Genomic DNA, 14,895 nt, shown 5'->3' with positions numbered 1-14,895 from the left:
TATGATAGAAACATAACTCGGAACCTGCAGAATAACTTAAAACTAACAGCTAGTTAAGGGCACCTCTTTCGCAACTCATGCACAACACAAAACCCTTCCCACATAGGATCACGCAAATACACATGTCCAACATGGATCTCACATTGGGCAATGAAGCACTATATAAATGTTAAAATTAAATACAGTGACAAAAAAAGGTGTGTGAGCCACTGAAATCTCGAGCCACGTGCCTGGCTCTGGCTCAGCTTGAGGTCCTCTAGGACTCTCAAGCCCAAAACAAACTGAGCTTTCATGTGGCTTCTGCCTGCCACCCACAATCTAACGTAATGTACCAAGAATTAAAGAAAAACATTACCTATTAATTTAAAATATGAGAGGAAAATAGAAAATCATCTAATGGCTAAATGGCACAACATGAAATTAGAAAACCTGAGCTTTTTCCCGACTTTCCCTCTTGAACGAATTGTGTGATTCTACCCAAATATTTTGTTTCACTATGTATGCTTCCTTTAGCCTTATTTCAGGGTGTGTGCCTCACAAGAACTGCTCTTGTGCCTGATCAAAATAGGACATAATGTTGCTCCATGTAAAAGAATTGGCCACTCAGGGTCCATAGTGTCATGTCGCCATGCCGGACTCTGTCCAAAACTTCCGTGTCAGGGATGGCAGGAAACGGATGGGGAGGGGCGGCGCGAGGGAGCGCCAGTTAATGCAAGTACGGAGAGGAATAAAGAAATACTCCTGCACAGCTCTGCAAGACAGGCTCCTGAGGCTCAAAATTGATGAAAGTGCATGGCATTGGGGTAAGAGTACTGATCCTCACTTATCCAAACTGGCATACAGAAGTCACATTTGGTGGCCATTTTTAAGTCAGGCATCCCATAGGAAAACACTGTCACCAGTCCGGCGGCCATCTTGAAGTCAGGCGAAAAAACACCCCTCAGCCCGCAAAAAAAAGGTATCTTGAGGCCTTGTAAAAGCTGTGAAAGGTATCAGAAGGGACAGTGAAGGCAGTAACACGTCACCATGTCCAATCAACCTGATTCCACACAAAATGCAACGCCAGGTCCAGCCTCAACTGCGTCACATGGACCTATGCTAATAGGGGTATCGTTCCTGCGTCCCCCCGAACCTCTAATACTGACATCTGGAAACAGCATGGGCCCCAAGTGGAAGAGCTGGATAGAGCTGGATAGAAGACTTTATGAAAGGCTCCAGAGTAAATGACCCCGACCATCAACTTATAGCCCTAAATAATTTAGTGGGTAAAGACATTGGACAAATGATCAAAGAACTGCCTCTGGCAAACGCCGCGTCGTATGCAGATGTGAGAGATGCTCTTGACAGGAAATGTCTTCACAAACGTAACCTAGATTACTAACGCTACACCTTCAATCTCGCATCCCAAGAACGCGATGAATCCATGGGCGATTTCATTTTGTGTCTAAAACGTCTGGCACGATACTGTGAGTTTGACAATTTCAATACTGAAGATGCGCATCGCCTACGCATCATCGAAGGATGTCAGAGTCACTACGACGCCGGCTACTGAAGAAACATTACTCACTTGACGACATTGAGGAACTCACATGCATAAATGATCAAGTCGAAGAACACGCAAAGAAAATGGAAGCCGGGAAAACAGAAAAGCGAGAACAAGACCTCCGAGTTCAATCTCAGACAGAAGTGAGACGTCGGTCAGATCATCGGAAGCCTGTTAAGCCCACGAGCTCGTCCAGTGGTGGCACTAGAACCAGCAGCAACCAGAAACAACTGCTACCGCTGTGGCCTGGACTACCCACATACAGGCACCTGCCCGGCCATGGGACAACGATGTCACCGATGCAGGAGAGACAATCACTTCAAAGCTATGTGCCAAACTCGGCGTAAAGAAGCAGGACCAGCCAGGCGGAGCACTGGAACACGCCACCATGTGAGGGCGGTGCATGGAAGGAGAGACCGCTCAACTAGCTCGTCCAGATCTAGCACCCAGTCACAGGCCTCATATCGATCTCGTCGGTCGACATCAAGAGAATCGTCCACCCTCACTCCCATATCACAAGACAGTGATGAATATGTGTGCATGGTGGCAGACCCAGACCGGGTAAAGAAATATCCCCGACTACTCCGCTAAATTCATTCTGGACACAGGAGCGTCACTTAATTACATCTGCACGACGGAATATGAGAAAATGTATCCAAAACCAAAGTTAGAACCAGCCGCAGTGCACGTTTACACGTGGATGTCCAAGGAACCATTTCCGTGCCTACGACGATTTCCCACAACGCTAACTTACAAGGACAGGACAATCCAGGCCCAAATTCACGTAACAGAAGGCCCTGAAGCTGCGGACTGCCTCCTCAGCCTACCCACAGCAGAACGGCTGAAGCTGGTAGAGATCCTATTCAAAGTAGACGACTCACCTGACATAATAAACAAATTCCCGAAGCTGTTCTCGGGCCTATGAAAATTAGTCAAAGTCAAAGTCAAACTACACATAAATGAGCGAGATACGCCAGTGGCCCAACACCACAGGAAAGTACCGTTCCACCTCCAACAAGCAGTCGATGACTAGCTCCAAGACCTGCTGAGAGCAGACATCATAGAACGGTCATCCAGACCTACTCCGTGGGTGTCACCTGTGGTAGTCGTGCCTAAGAGAGGACATGAAAACAAAGTGCGCCTGTGTGTGGACATGCGAGCCCCAAACACAGCCATTGAACGGGAAAGACACCCTGGACCTCATATCAGCGACATGATTACTCGTCTGAATGGAGCGACAGTCTTCTCAAAATTAGATCTCAATAAAGGACACCACCAGCTCGAACTCCATGAAAAATCGAAGTACATCACCACGTTTACCACACATCAAGGACTCTTCAGATATAAATGCCTTAATTTTGGTATCTCTTCAGCAGCGGAAATCTTTCAAGAGGCTGTTCGGCGAGTAATCCACCACATTCCAAATTCATTCAACTATAGCGACAACATCCTCGTATTTGGTGCAACACCCGAAGACCATGACAAAGCCCTAGACCGCGTGTGTCATGCCCTTCTTAACGCCAACCTCACGCTCAATAGGGACAAGTGTGAATTACACAAGTCAACTCTCAAGTTCTAAGGACACATCTTCTCTGAAGACGGCATGAGACCGGATGCCGAGAAAGTCTCAGCACTCGCTGACACCCCACAACCTCGTGATGTCAGCGACATCCGGTCCTTCCTGGGCTTAACCAGCTATTGTCCCCGATACATCAAAGACTATGCAACTATCAGCGACCCGCTGCGAGAGCTAACGAGACAAGGCCAAACATTTCATTGGTCCAAAGCATGCAAGCATGCCTTTAACAAGATCAAAAGAGCTGTGAGCTCTGCCGCTCATTTGGCCTACTTCAACTCCAAACGGAAAACCGAAATCACAGTCGGCGCCAGCCCCGTTGGCCTTGGTGCCATCCTAGCTCAATTTGACGATGAGAGAGACCAGCGTCACATCATAGCCTATGCCAGTCGCAGCCTCACTGACACATAGATGGCATACTCCCAACCGGAGAAGGAAAGTCTGGCAGTCGTGTGGGCATGCGAGCATTTCCATTTGTTTGTATATGGGAAGCACTTCACACTCATCACTGACCATCAGGCCTTAATCACCATCTTCAGCAACCCACGAGCAAAGATGCCTCCAAGGATCGAGAGGTGGGGGGGGGATCAGCTTGCAAGATTACTCATACACCATTATTCACAAACTGGGAAAAGCAGAGAACCCAACGGACTACATATCAAGTCATCCCCAAGTACTGACACAGACACGCAACTCGCTAGCTGAAGAAAACCTTCATTTCGTGATTGACCAAGCACACCCACCTGCCGTCCCACTAGACGCCATTGTAGAAGCCACTGCCAAGGATGCCACACTCCAAGACGTCATGCGACGCATCCGCATAGACTCATGGAGACATCTGGAAGACTCGCAAACTACCACAGCTATTAACATGCAAGAACTCTCATCTTTCAGACACGTCAAGGATGATCTCACAATCAGTGCAAATGGGTTGATACTAAGAGACTGAAGGATTGTCATACCTCACCAACTTAGACAAGGGACCATCAATCTAGCACACGAGGGCCACAGAGGCGTAGTAGCCACAAAGAAAGCACTGAGAGAGATGGTCTGGTTCCCATCCCTTGACCAAATGGTGGAAGCCATGCTTCAAGACTGTCCACAATGCCAACTAGTAGGGCGAGAAGAACCACATGCCCCACTACAGATGTCTGATCTCCCAGACAGCGTGTGGCAACAAGTAGCTGTCGACTTCTTCGACCCGCTAAAGTCTGGGAAATATGTCATTGTCATCATGGACGAGTATTCCCGATTTCCCATTGCACATCAACTATCATCCACAAAAGCATCTGCCGTCATACCCATCCATGGCGAAGTGTTCGCAGCATGGGGAAACCCCAAGATAGTGAGGACAGACAATGGACCACCCTTCAATGGACAAGAATTCATGGAATTCGCAAACTACTTGAATTTTAAACATCGGAAAATCACCCCTTTATGGCCTCAAGCCAATGGGATGGTTGAGCGCTTCATGGCCACCCTGAAGAAAACAATACAAAAAGCTGAACTGTCCCAGCGTGACATTCAACCCGCGCTTAATGAAGTGCTACGAGCATACAGAACCACAGCACACAGCACCACCAACAGGTGCCCTGCCACTCTGATGCTCAGGAGGGCCCCGCGCACCAGGATACCGACTTCGGATGCAGTCACGCAATCCAGACTGCCGTCCTCGGATCATGAGACACTGATAAACCTCGATAGAGACAAGAAAGCAAAGATGAAAGACTATGCCGAGACTCGTCGTCGTGCAAAGACGTCTGACATTCAAGAAGGAGATTGAGTACTAGTGAGCCAGGAACGGAGAAACAAAGCCGACAGCCGCTATCATGCCCACCCACTACAAATGGTGAAAAGAAAAAGGGACCATGATCACAGCTTCCTCCACAACCAAGAGAACCACAAGAAATGTGTCACACTTCAAGAAGTGAAATTCAGCGGCATATGATCGAGAAGACGAAACAGATGGAGACACGGACACCTCAGACCCAGGAGCGGACAACCTCGAAGAACGCCTTCGGATGAATTCAGAGAGGGGCGTCCTCCTCGCCGGCCACAGAGGACTATTCGAAGACCGGTTCGGCAAATTGAAGAACTTTAAATGATAGAAAGATCCAAGGTAACTGACAAATCACAAAAGGGGAGATGTCGTGTCGCCATGCCTCTGTCCAAAACTTCCTTGTCAGGCATGGCAGGAAACGGTAGGGGAGGGGCGGCGCAAGGGAGCGCCAGTTAATGCATGTACGGAGAGGAATAAAGAAACACTCCTGCACAGCTCGTGTCCGCGTTTCATTTAGGCACGAGACACAAAACATAGGACATCTCAACTCACTTCCCTCTTAATATCAATACCTCAACGCATGGATACAACCCCCCCCCCCCATAAATAATGGGCTATACAAATACTGAGTGGTGGATTGATGGAGTTGTTATGACAGGGGGTGGGGTAGTGATTTATTGTGAATGTATAATGTGTACATGTGATGGCAGCGATCCAGTCCAGACTTTGCAGGTGCTCGTGCTCGGTGTGAGAAGCGGGAAGCAAGAAGCGGCGGCGGCGGCGGCAGTGAGGTGGTGCAGTGAGGTACGGAGCGAAGAAGGGGGCCGAGGGCTCCGTAGACTCCATAGACCGCGCTAAAACGTAACCGTAATGCCGCCACACCTCGCCTAGGAAAATTAAAATAAAAACCAAACGTGGTGATTGCGGAGGACGCTGGGTAACTGTGATACCTGTCTTGCCTGCATAACCGCCCCCACCCTCGCCTGTTCACGGAGCACACAGGGAGTGCTGCATATAGAGGCATATTGAGGCGAACAGAGGTGGCAGCGGAGGCTGAGGCTGCGAGAGTCTGAGTTTCAGGGATTCCAGGTCGGCAGCCTTCAGGAACAAAGAAGGAACCGGAGAGCAACAGAGAGCTCCGGAAAAGCTCCGGTGAGTCGCGCGTGTTGCCAAGATCGGTGGGCAGGGTGCGTGCAGTTGAGCTACCATCATTGAACTATAGACTATGGCAGATTGAGGGGGGGTCTGGAGACGGTATAGACCCCAGAGACCCCAGAGACTTCGGGGACAAGGCCCTTTTTCCCTCATCATTGCAAGTATCTCGACCAGAGCAGAGCCGCGCCGCTATCAACAATTTAGATAAGGATAACATCTAGCAGTATAATGAGGTCAGGTAGGACTAGAAAAAACCCACCACAACCCACAAAATCGAAAATTAAGGCCAAAACAGCCACCAAAGGGTCACCCTCCCCTCAAAGCAGTAGAACCGAACTGTCACGAAGTCAAGGAGACGCGTTAATACCACCAATATATTCAATTTTCGGCTCAACGAAACCAACTGGCAAATTTACTTTTTTTAAAGATCCAGTGGCAGCTATCTATACAATGCCGGAAAAGGTAAACGGACTCCAAAAACCACTGACACCGCATAAACTAAAACCCATTCAGAAGGGAGACAAAATAGCGACTACTTCGCCTATTTTTACGGCACAACCGGCAAATGTTACACCATACGCCACTAAAGAAAAAGAAGTGCCAACCATGAGCAAGTTACCAGCAAAAGAGGTCGAAAAGTCACTTAGTCGGGGCAATAGCAAGCAAATTATTCAAATACAAGCACAAGTACACACAAAATTGGGAGATAATGGTCCTGAGGTAGAACGTGTACCTTGTAAGAGTCCAGACAGTATCTCGGCCAGCATTCAGGACAACATGCTGGAGAATACAATCACAAATAAATGTCAAGTCATAACATTATTAACATCTATATCAACATCAATTTGTGAAATGAATATGACTCAACCAATGGACCAATCAGGGGTAGCAAATCATCACTCTTGTGATAATCAAGACTTAATGCGTGAGATAGGTACAAGAGCCTATAGCGCTATGGACGCCACTTGCAAAGAAAAACCCAAAAATCAATCCACACCAAGACAACAGATAAAGCAACTTAATAAAGAATGTTGTAATACAGATGATTTTTGCGACTCATGGATGGAGTCACAATCAATACTGAATAACAAAGAGATACTACAAGCAATAAGTACAACAACTAAACCTAATAAACAAAGAATGAACATATCAACTTCAATGCATCAATTAGGAACACAAAAAACAATAGAAGTCGCATCAGGCACCCCAGCACAAGTAACATCAAGTGGAAGAAACTTAGTATGCAGTTCTGTTAATCAAAGGAATAACCCATTCAGTAATGAAGCAATGAAACTGAAGGGAGAAATAAAATTCGCACAAATCAAAGCTACTCATAACACCTTAGTACCACCAAATGGTACATCGGATAAAAATCCAACAGAGTGCTACCAAAGGCAAAAATTGACATCTGTACTAAAAGACAAACAGCAGTCAATAATTGAGATATCAAGTTTTTCAGAACAGACGGAGCAAGAACACATTGAATCATCTGTCAAAACACATAATGAAAAGAAATCAAATCCAGAACAGAGGGGTCATATGGATAACGTCGTGGAAAATAAAAAAAGTACTGCAAACCCGGAAAATTATAACATTGAGTGGAGCCATCCGGTAGCTTACAAAGCCACTCAACATCCAATAGAGGGAAAACAGGATTCCGATTACAACCTGGAATCCCTTACACAATTACATGTTGCCTTAGTTGAAACATTAAAAACCATCAATAAAAACCCTGAACATGCAATCAGATAAACTTGATATCCAAATAGACCTAATGAACATAATAGCCAAATTCATTTCAGGTATAAATAATAAACTCGACAACATGACGAACTTATTAGTAAATACCCAGGACGGAAATGAAATGCGGGCACAATGCTTCAATTGTCCTTGTTGCCCCATATTGGAAAAATTAAGGGACTTACCAATCATACTTACAAGCATCTTAAGCGAATGCAAACGTGCGAATTGCTTACTCGATAATAAGGTACCAAACGGCAAAATTTGTACAAATGGAGGAAAAAATAACCAAAATATTGCCTCAAATAATAACATAAATATAACAGATAAAGATAATGAGAAAAAGACAAGAGAAAGAACCTCTCAAAACGTAGTACCGAGTAAAACAGAACAGATCAATCCACAGCAAATTGGAAAAAAGCCAAAATCAGGAGACGCAAATGTGGATTTAGTAGACCTCCTCATGTTAGAACCGACTCCTTCTACTGAAGCACACCAACAAAGCTATAAGCAGAGTAATACAATAAACAATCTTCCAGTTCCATTAACAAAACGACAAAAAAAACGAGCGAGGAAAGCAAGAAATCGTCGGCACAACAGTAAAACTTTAAATGAACACGCATTGGAAAATTACCCAATTTTTAATTTCCGCGACGGTAAACAGAGATCACCATTGTCAGCAGGGAAACATCGAAAACAAAATGAGGAAGCAGAAGAAACTCTATCAGACCAGTCAGGATCAACTGTAACATCAAACCGAACGATCAAAGTCTCGCCGATAGTAAATGGTCTAGCGGTAACAAATAGGAGTCTTGAGTGTAGTGATCTTGATTCAACTACAATACATACACTCAAGGGGATAAGTATAAATCGGAGCCTTGAGAGCAGTGACTTTAATTTAATTACAACAAATAAACCTAAGGGGACTACAAGGGAACCACAAGAGGACATTGGAAATAAAATAAAACAACCCGTTAAGTCATCAAGGCTCCCCCAGAGTCAGATCCGGAACATCGAAGCACAAGGGGATCTTTTAAATAGAAAAATTAAAAAAAGATATATGCAGACATGGATCCCCAAGGGAAACTATAAATAACACCAATAATGCTAGAGGAATAATAAGCCTCGACCAGAAATTGATCACTCAATCACAAGAAAATGATTTTCCTTACACGAACTCCAGCTCCAATTCACAAGCTTACAATGGCAACACCAAACAGGATAGGCAAGTCATTTCGAAGAGCGATCAGAGTCTAGGAAACCTTAGGGAAGATCGGCTATTGAACAACATAAAAACGAAACGTGATGATGTAAATAGGAATACAATGACAGAAACCGAAAGAACCCTATGGCCCTGTCAGCCGACAACATCCTATTCGCAAGGCCAAAATAGCGCAAAGAGAAGCGTTAAGAGAGGAGACAGAAAAGTCAACGTGAAGATAGATCAGTCCTTAGATAATGGCAAGAAAGATCCGCGACTGATCATCACAAAAAGGCAGTGTAATGACGCAAATGGTGGGGACATCGAAGAACCAGGAAGAAATCAAATAAACGAGCAGACATTACCTTCGCAAAAAAAGGAGAATAAATTAACTCTAACAAATAGGATTCTATTTACGCCACAATATAAATCACAGGGCCCTCAAGATTTTTTGAATAGAGGAAACATCTTACGCCTAATGGCACAAATCCCAACATTACAACATCTAACGTCTTCTGACCTAATAGCAATAGAATTTGTTAATCCTGGAAATAATATAGGAAATGAAGGCACCTTAGTAATATGGAGGACTGAAGGAATAGTAACAGACATTTTACAAGAAATAACAAAATTTGAGGACTGGGGAAATCGCGCTTTCCATTTCAACAATACAACGCTATCCGACTCCATTTTTGACGTCAAGTACTGCCCAGACCAAAAATGCAATAAAAAACATAGTCCCCTCGGTATTGTGCGGTGCCAAAGGTGCTGATGGCATAAACCTACAGAGAAAAATAAACTTTAGGTTGCCCACTCACGGGTGGAATGGACGATGAAGCTTTTGTACAACAGGCAAAACAGAACTTTCCCCTATAAAAATTCTATCCTGGAACATCGCAGGAGCAAAAGGAGTCCTACAGGACAAAGTAAAAACAGAGTCCTGGGATAGCTACGAAATAATTGTGCTCCAAGAAACTTGGTTGACAGCCCCAGTAGATGTCCCAGGTAGGATAGGCCACCACGTGAATGCAACGAGAAAACAGCAATACGGTCGAGCTAAGGGGGGCCTCGCCGTTTACATCTCAACAGCATTAAAAATTAAGTCAATACAGCTGTCATTAACTACTTCAGCCATGCAAATAATAAAAATGGACCTGGGCACACACCCAGGGGTAAGCATTATTATCCTAATCAACATCTATGCACACCCGAAATTGGCAATAAAAAAAGATCTGTTTAAGAAAATTACCGACGTCGTCACGGAATTCCGTTTAACACAGCCAACCTGGGAGATAATCCTCACGGGAGATTTCAACGCAAATTTACTATATCCTCATGAAGATGAAGATAATATCATCGCAGCAAATGAGATCTGGGCTGTAGAAACACAGTCGTTTTCCGTCCAAAACCGCAAAGATAAAGTAGGCCAGCGATTTATAAGGGACCTTGAGCATCTAGGCATGCGTACATTAAATGGGAGGATAAAACAGGACAAACCGGCCACTTGTACGTACATTAGCCCCCGCTCGAGTTCAATCCTGGACTACACAATAGTAACCCTTCCCCTTCTAGGGCAAATAAATAATTTTCAAATTAAATGCTCCATCGATAGTGATCACTCGGGTCAGCATATCGAACTTAAAATAACATCTTTTAAACTACCAGGAGCTCCAGTAATAGAGGGGGTCTTATCAACAATTAATTTGAAGCGTTTGAGGTGGACATGTACCACACTACCGCAACTAGCTTTAAAAGCTAAAAACGTAATGACAATCCTTGAGTCAGAAAACAAAACGACTATAGAAACATGGATCACCTTTTTGAAAAACTTACCCGATGCAGGAGCATTCATTAAACATACAAGTAAAAACCTTTCAGATAACAACAGTCATCTCAGCCATACATCACGAAGTTTAAGAAAACTCCTGAGAAAGGCACTTAGAAATGCTCAACAGCATAGCCCACGTTCTAAATTATGGAAGGAGGTACGTCTTTTAAAGATAAAATACAAAAAACAAATCTGGATCGATAAAAAAACTGAAGAAAATAACTTTTGGATCAAACTATTACATAATGCAAAGAAATCCGACACTAGAGCTTTCTGGGGGCAGGTGAATGCTATGAACAGAGCCACCAAAATCATAAACATAACCTGTGTCCCCGAGCAAGCATGGGTACAGCACTTAAAATCAACATTTTCAATAAACAATGCGGATCAGCCGCCCTCCGTTCCAATCATTACATATGAAAAGCATAAAGAAGATACTTTACAATCTACTCTCGTCTATTCTGAAGTAGAAATTTCACAAATCATAAAAAAAAGTCGGCTTGATAGTGCACCAGGCCCGAACGGTGTGCCACAGGCAATCTACAAACAAGATCCCGATTACTGGGCAAATAAGCTCTGCAGTCTGTTTCAGGTGATTGGCACTACCAGTCGCATCCCAGAAAGCTGGAGAGGCGCAATTATTAATCCGATATATAAGGGCGGGGAGCGCACGGATCCGGCAAACTATCGCCTGATTGCACTGATAGATGCAGAGGCCAAATATTATGCATCTCTGATCTTAACCGATTTGATTAATTGGTCCGACGAAAATAAAAAAATCCCGTTAAATCAGTCAGGCTTTCGACGGGGCACGGGCACAATCGCAAATGTACTAGCAATAGGGCTAATCGCTGACAAAAGCCTACGAAAGCGACAGCCATTAGATCTATGCTTTGTGGACTTTAAAGCGGCCTTTGACTGTGTTAGCCGACACATATTATGGGCTAAACTGAAGCACCAGGGATTACCAGACGCGATGTTAAACCCAGTTATGGATCTCTATACCAATACCTGGATGCAGGTCAAAATTGCCGATGGACAGAGGCTCACAAGGAAGATCCACACTAACGAAGGGTTACAACAAGGTTGTGTCTTGGCCCCGCATTTGTTTAATTTATTCATGGCCGACCTAACACCAAGGCTAGACGGGGTCAATTCACACCCACCTCGGCTGGGCACACTGCCTTTAACACATTTGTCCTACGCAGATGATGTTGTACTCCTAAGCCAGACGAGAATCGGTCTGCAACGATCAATTAATGAGTTAGCTGACTATGCCAAAACTAATCGGATGGAAATAAACATAAAAAAAACCAAGGTTATGATTATAACACATTGCCTGCCTAAACAGCCGAAATATGCCAAAACTAATCGGATGGAAATAAACATAAAAAAAACCAAGGTTATGATTATAACACATTGCCTGCCTAAACAGCCGAAATTTGTAATCAACAATACAACTTTGGAAGTAGTCGATAGCTACAAATACTTGGGGACATGTCTAGACCGAAGGTTTTCATTTGTCACGCATTATGAAGCAATCCAAAAAAAGGGAACAGCCCTGCTGTTTGCATTCGGCAGTATATCAAAACAGTTAAAAGGCCTACTGTTTACTCCACTGCTTGCAGTCATGAAAGCAAAATTATTACCAACTATTGCCTATGGAAGCGTGGTCCACCATGGAAATAGTGCACCAATCCTAGATAAAATCCAAACACGAGTGTACAAAAGAGTATTCCGCTTGTCATGCGATGCCTCACCAGCACAGGTACGCTTAGAGTTTGGATTACAACATCAAACACTCTGCAAAATGTATGAGACAATTACATTTTGGTACAAAATTTGGCTAAATCGTGACCTAGAAATAAACTTGGCACTCTGGGAAGCCCTGCAAAACGACCAAATGTCACAGTACGCAAAGTACCTAAATGCTTCTTTGAAAATAACCAAGATGGCTGATCTCTGGCAACGGAAACTACCTCTGAAATCATTCCAGATGATTATGAAAAAATCAGCAAAATCGCATTCATTGATTGATGACAAAGCAGCCCTAAGTCGGCGCACGCACGCATGGATGGTTTTACAATCTTACATGAGGTCGGAGCCAGCGGCGTACCTGGGCCTTGCATTCCCCTCTCATTTAAAAACCAAGTACCTGGAGCTGCGCATGGGGAAACTGCCATCTAATGCTGATCAACCTATTTGGAAGACCCCCGGCCCAAAAGACTGTACCCTATGTGGATCGTTAGCACAGGATTTTATACATATATTAAGCATTTGCCCGGCGTTAGAATGCCACCGCCGGGATTTGCTCAAGAGGAAATTCAATGAAAATGGTATCCGCACCTGCAGATCAGCAATACTAAAAAGTCTGGACTCAAAGGACCCACAATTAATTTGCCAACTAATTAAATTTGTATCCTATTTCAAGAATTTAACAAAAGAATAATATACGCCACAACCATAATTTAACAATTTCTCTTTAGTTTTAAATTGTTATGCATTGTTTATTGTGTACATTTATTCAACTATGGTATGTGAAGGAAATATATTTTTATGTCTTGGTATATTGTAAAGGTTTTAATTAACTATACAATAAAGAATTTCTCTCTCTCATGTGATGTAAAGCGCTCTGACACCCAGCAATGGGATGAGTAGCACTATACCATTATAAAAGAAATAAAACAAAATAATGGTATTCAAATTGTTACTTGAGTCAAAGGCATGCCTTGCTTAAGTACCGGTGGGAGTGATAAGCTCTCTCTCCCTCACCCCCCCCCCCCCCCATCCTTGTATTTAGGTGCCGGGCTCCCTGTAGCTCCCAGTCGGGATACTCCAGCAAAAGGAAGGCTGATTGCCGTTATCTTCGGCCTTTGCTATGCCCCTGCTGCCCCCCCAACCCCTCCCTTCCTTCCCGACAAGTTTACCATGTTTCTGTTGGCTCAACTTCTCTTGGAAGTGGTGGCAGGGTCCACCCTATGAAAAGAATGGGTAGACGCCTTCTACTCGCGTGTACCTTCGACTTGTGCCGAGTCGGCGCTAGATGACTGCAGGTGCTACCAGGAGCTAAAAGCACTTGTCGCGTTATATAAAGGGAGGGTGCTCAGGGTGGTAAACTCCTCATGTCTGCTGCGTTTCTAATTCAGACAGCCCAGATGAAGGAAGGTACGGCGGACCAGGTGGCTACCTGAACTTCCCCTTCAAGTACCAAATCTCGGAAAGAGACGGGTTATGAAAGGAGGATGCGGGTGATGTCTGTGAAAGTGGCGGCTGCTGGACATTCACATAGAAAATTCACTGGGCACCTGGAAGTGACACCCCGAGCTGTGCACCCCGGCACTGCCTCCAGCCAGCAAACACCACAAGCAGCAGGCTGGCTCTCAGTCAACGCCTAGTCCCGTACAAACTGCTATTACACAACTCATCTCGGCACAGCAGAATACATCGGGAGCCTACATCGATACATCGGGTGCGTCAGTGACGAACAAACACGGAGGAGTAGAGACTTACTGTGTGTACACTGCTGCTATCTGTCCAGGATTTCCGCGAACCTCGTTCACTTAGAGGCGAGTGCTTCAACCTCCCGGCTAGCCCTGGTTACTTAACAGAGCCTGGCAGAGGCGCGCTCCCGACTCTCGAGCACATGCTCAGTCAATTGACGCGCGCTCCCGCCAGCAGCAGCTGTGTCACTGAAGGCTGCGTCAACGCCCTGTGGAGGTACCGGCAGTCTCCAGTGATGAGCAGCCGAGGCAGCACATTACCTGTCCTACTGTATGTACTTAAAGCCCCGTTGTGAGGTGAGGGGTGAAAGAGGAAATCATCATTGACCTGGATAGCACCTTGACCTCTGCGGAGCACCTCTTAACATCTAGGCGATGAACAACATTTAGTTAGGGATTTAATTGTTTGGCCTGCATCCCTAAACACTGCCTTCACATCCCGGCTGTAACACTCTATAAACAAACATTGGAAATGCAATCGGACTCGCATTTGTTGAGTTAGAGCTAATGGCATTGATTGTAAATGGTAATGCCTTTTACCGAGGGCTTTAAGTGGGGCCGGTCCTACCGGT

The 14,895-nt window shown here is 44.8% G+C and overlaps 1 protein-coding gene across 1 annotated transcript in view; it reads right to left on the bottom strand.

The window, feature by feature from the left end:
- Window positions 1–14,486, bottom strand: part of LOC146823273 (biliverdin reductase A-like) — a 245,864-nt gene extending 231,378 nt beyond the window's left edge. The window contains exon 1 of the mRNA XM_085607623.1: window positions 14,334–14,486. The gene's annotated coding sequence lies outside the window, so the exon portion shown is untranslated. The remainder of the gene's footprint in view (window positions 1–14,333) is intronic.
- Between the last annotated feature and the right edge of the window lie 409 nt (window positions 14,487–14,895).

The sequence above is a fragment of the Triturus cristatus genome, chromosome 5_2 (genome assembly GCF_964204655.1).
Source record: "Triturus cristatus chromosome 5_2, aTriCri1.1, whole genome shotgun sequence".
Classification (NCBI taxonomy): domain Eukaryota; kingdom Metazoa; phylum Chordata; class Amphibia; order Caudata; family Salamandridae; genus Triturus; species Triturus cristatus.
This window is presented reverse-complemented; position numbering and strand designations above follow the sequence as displayed.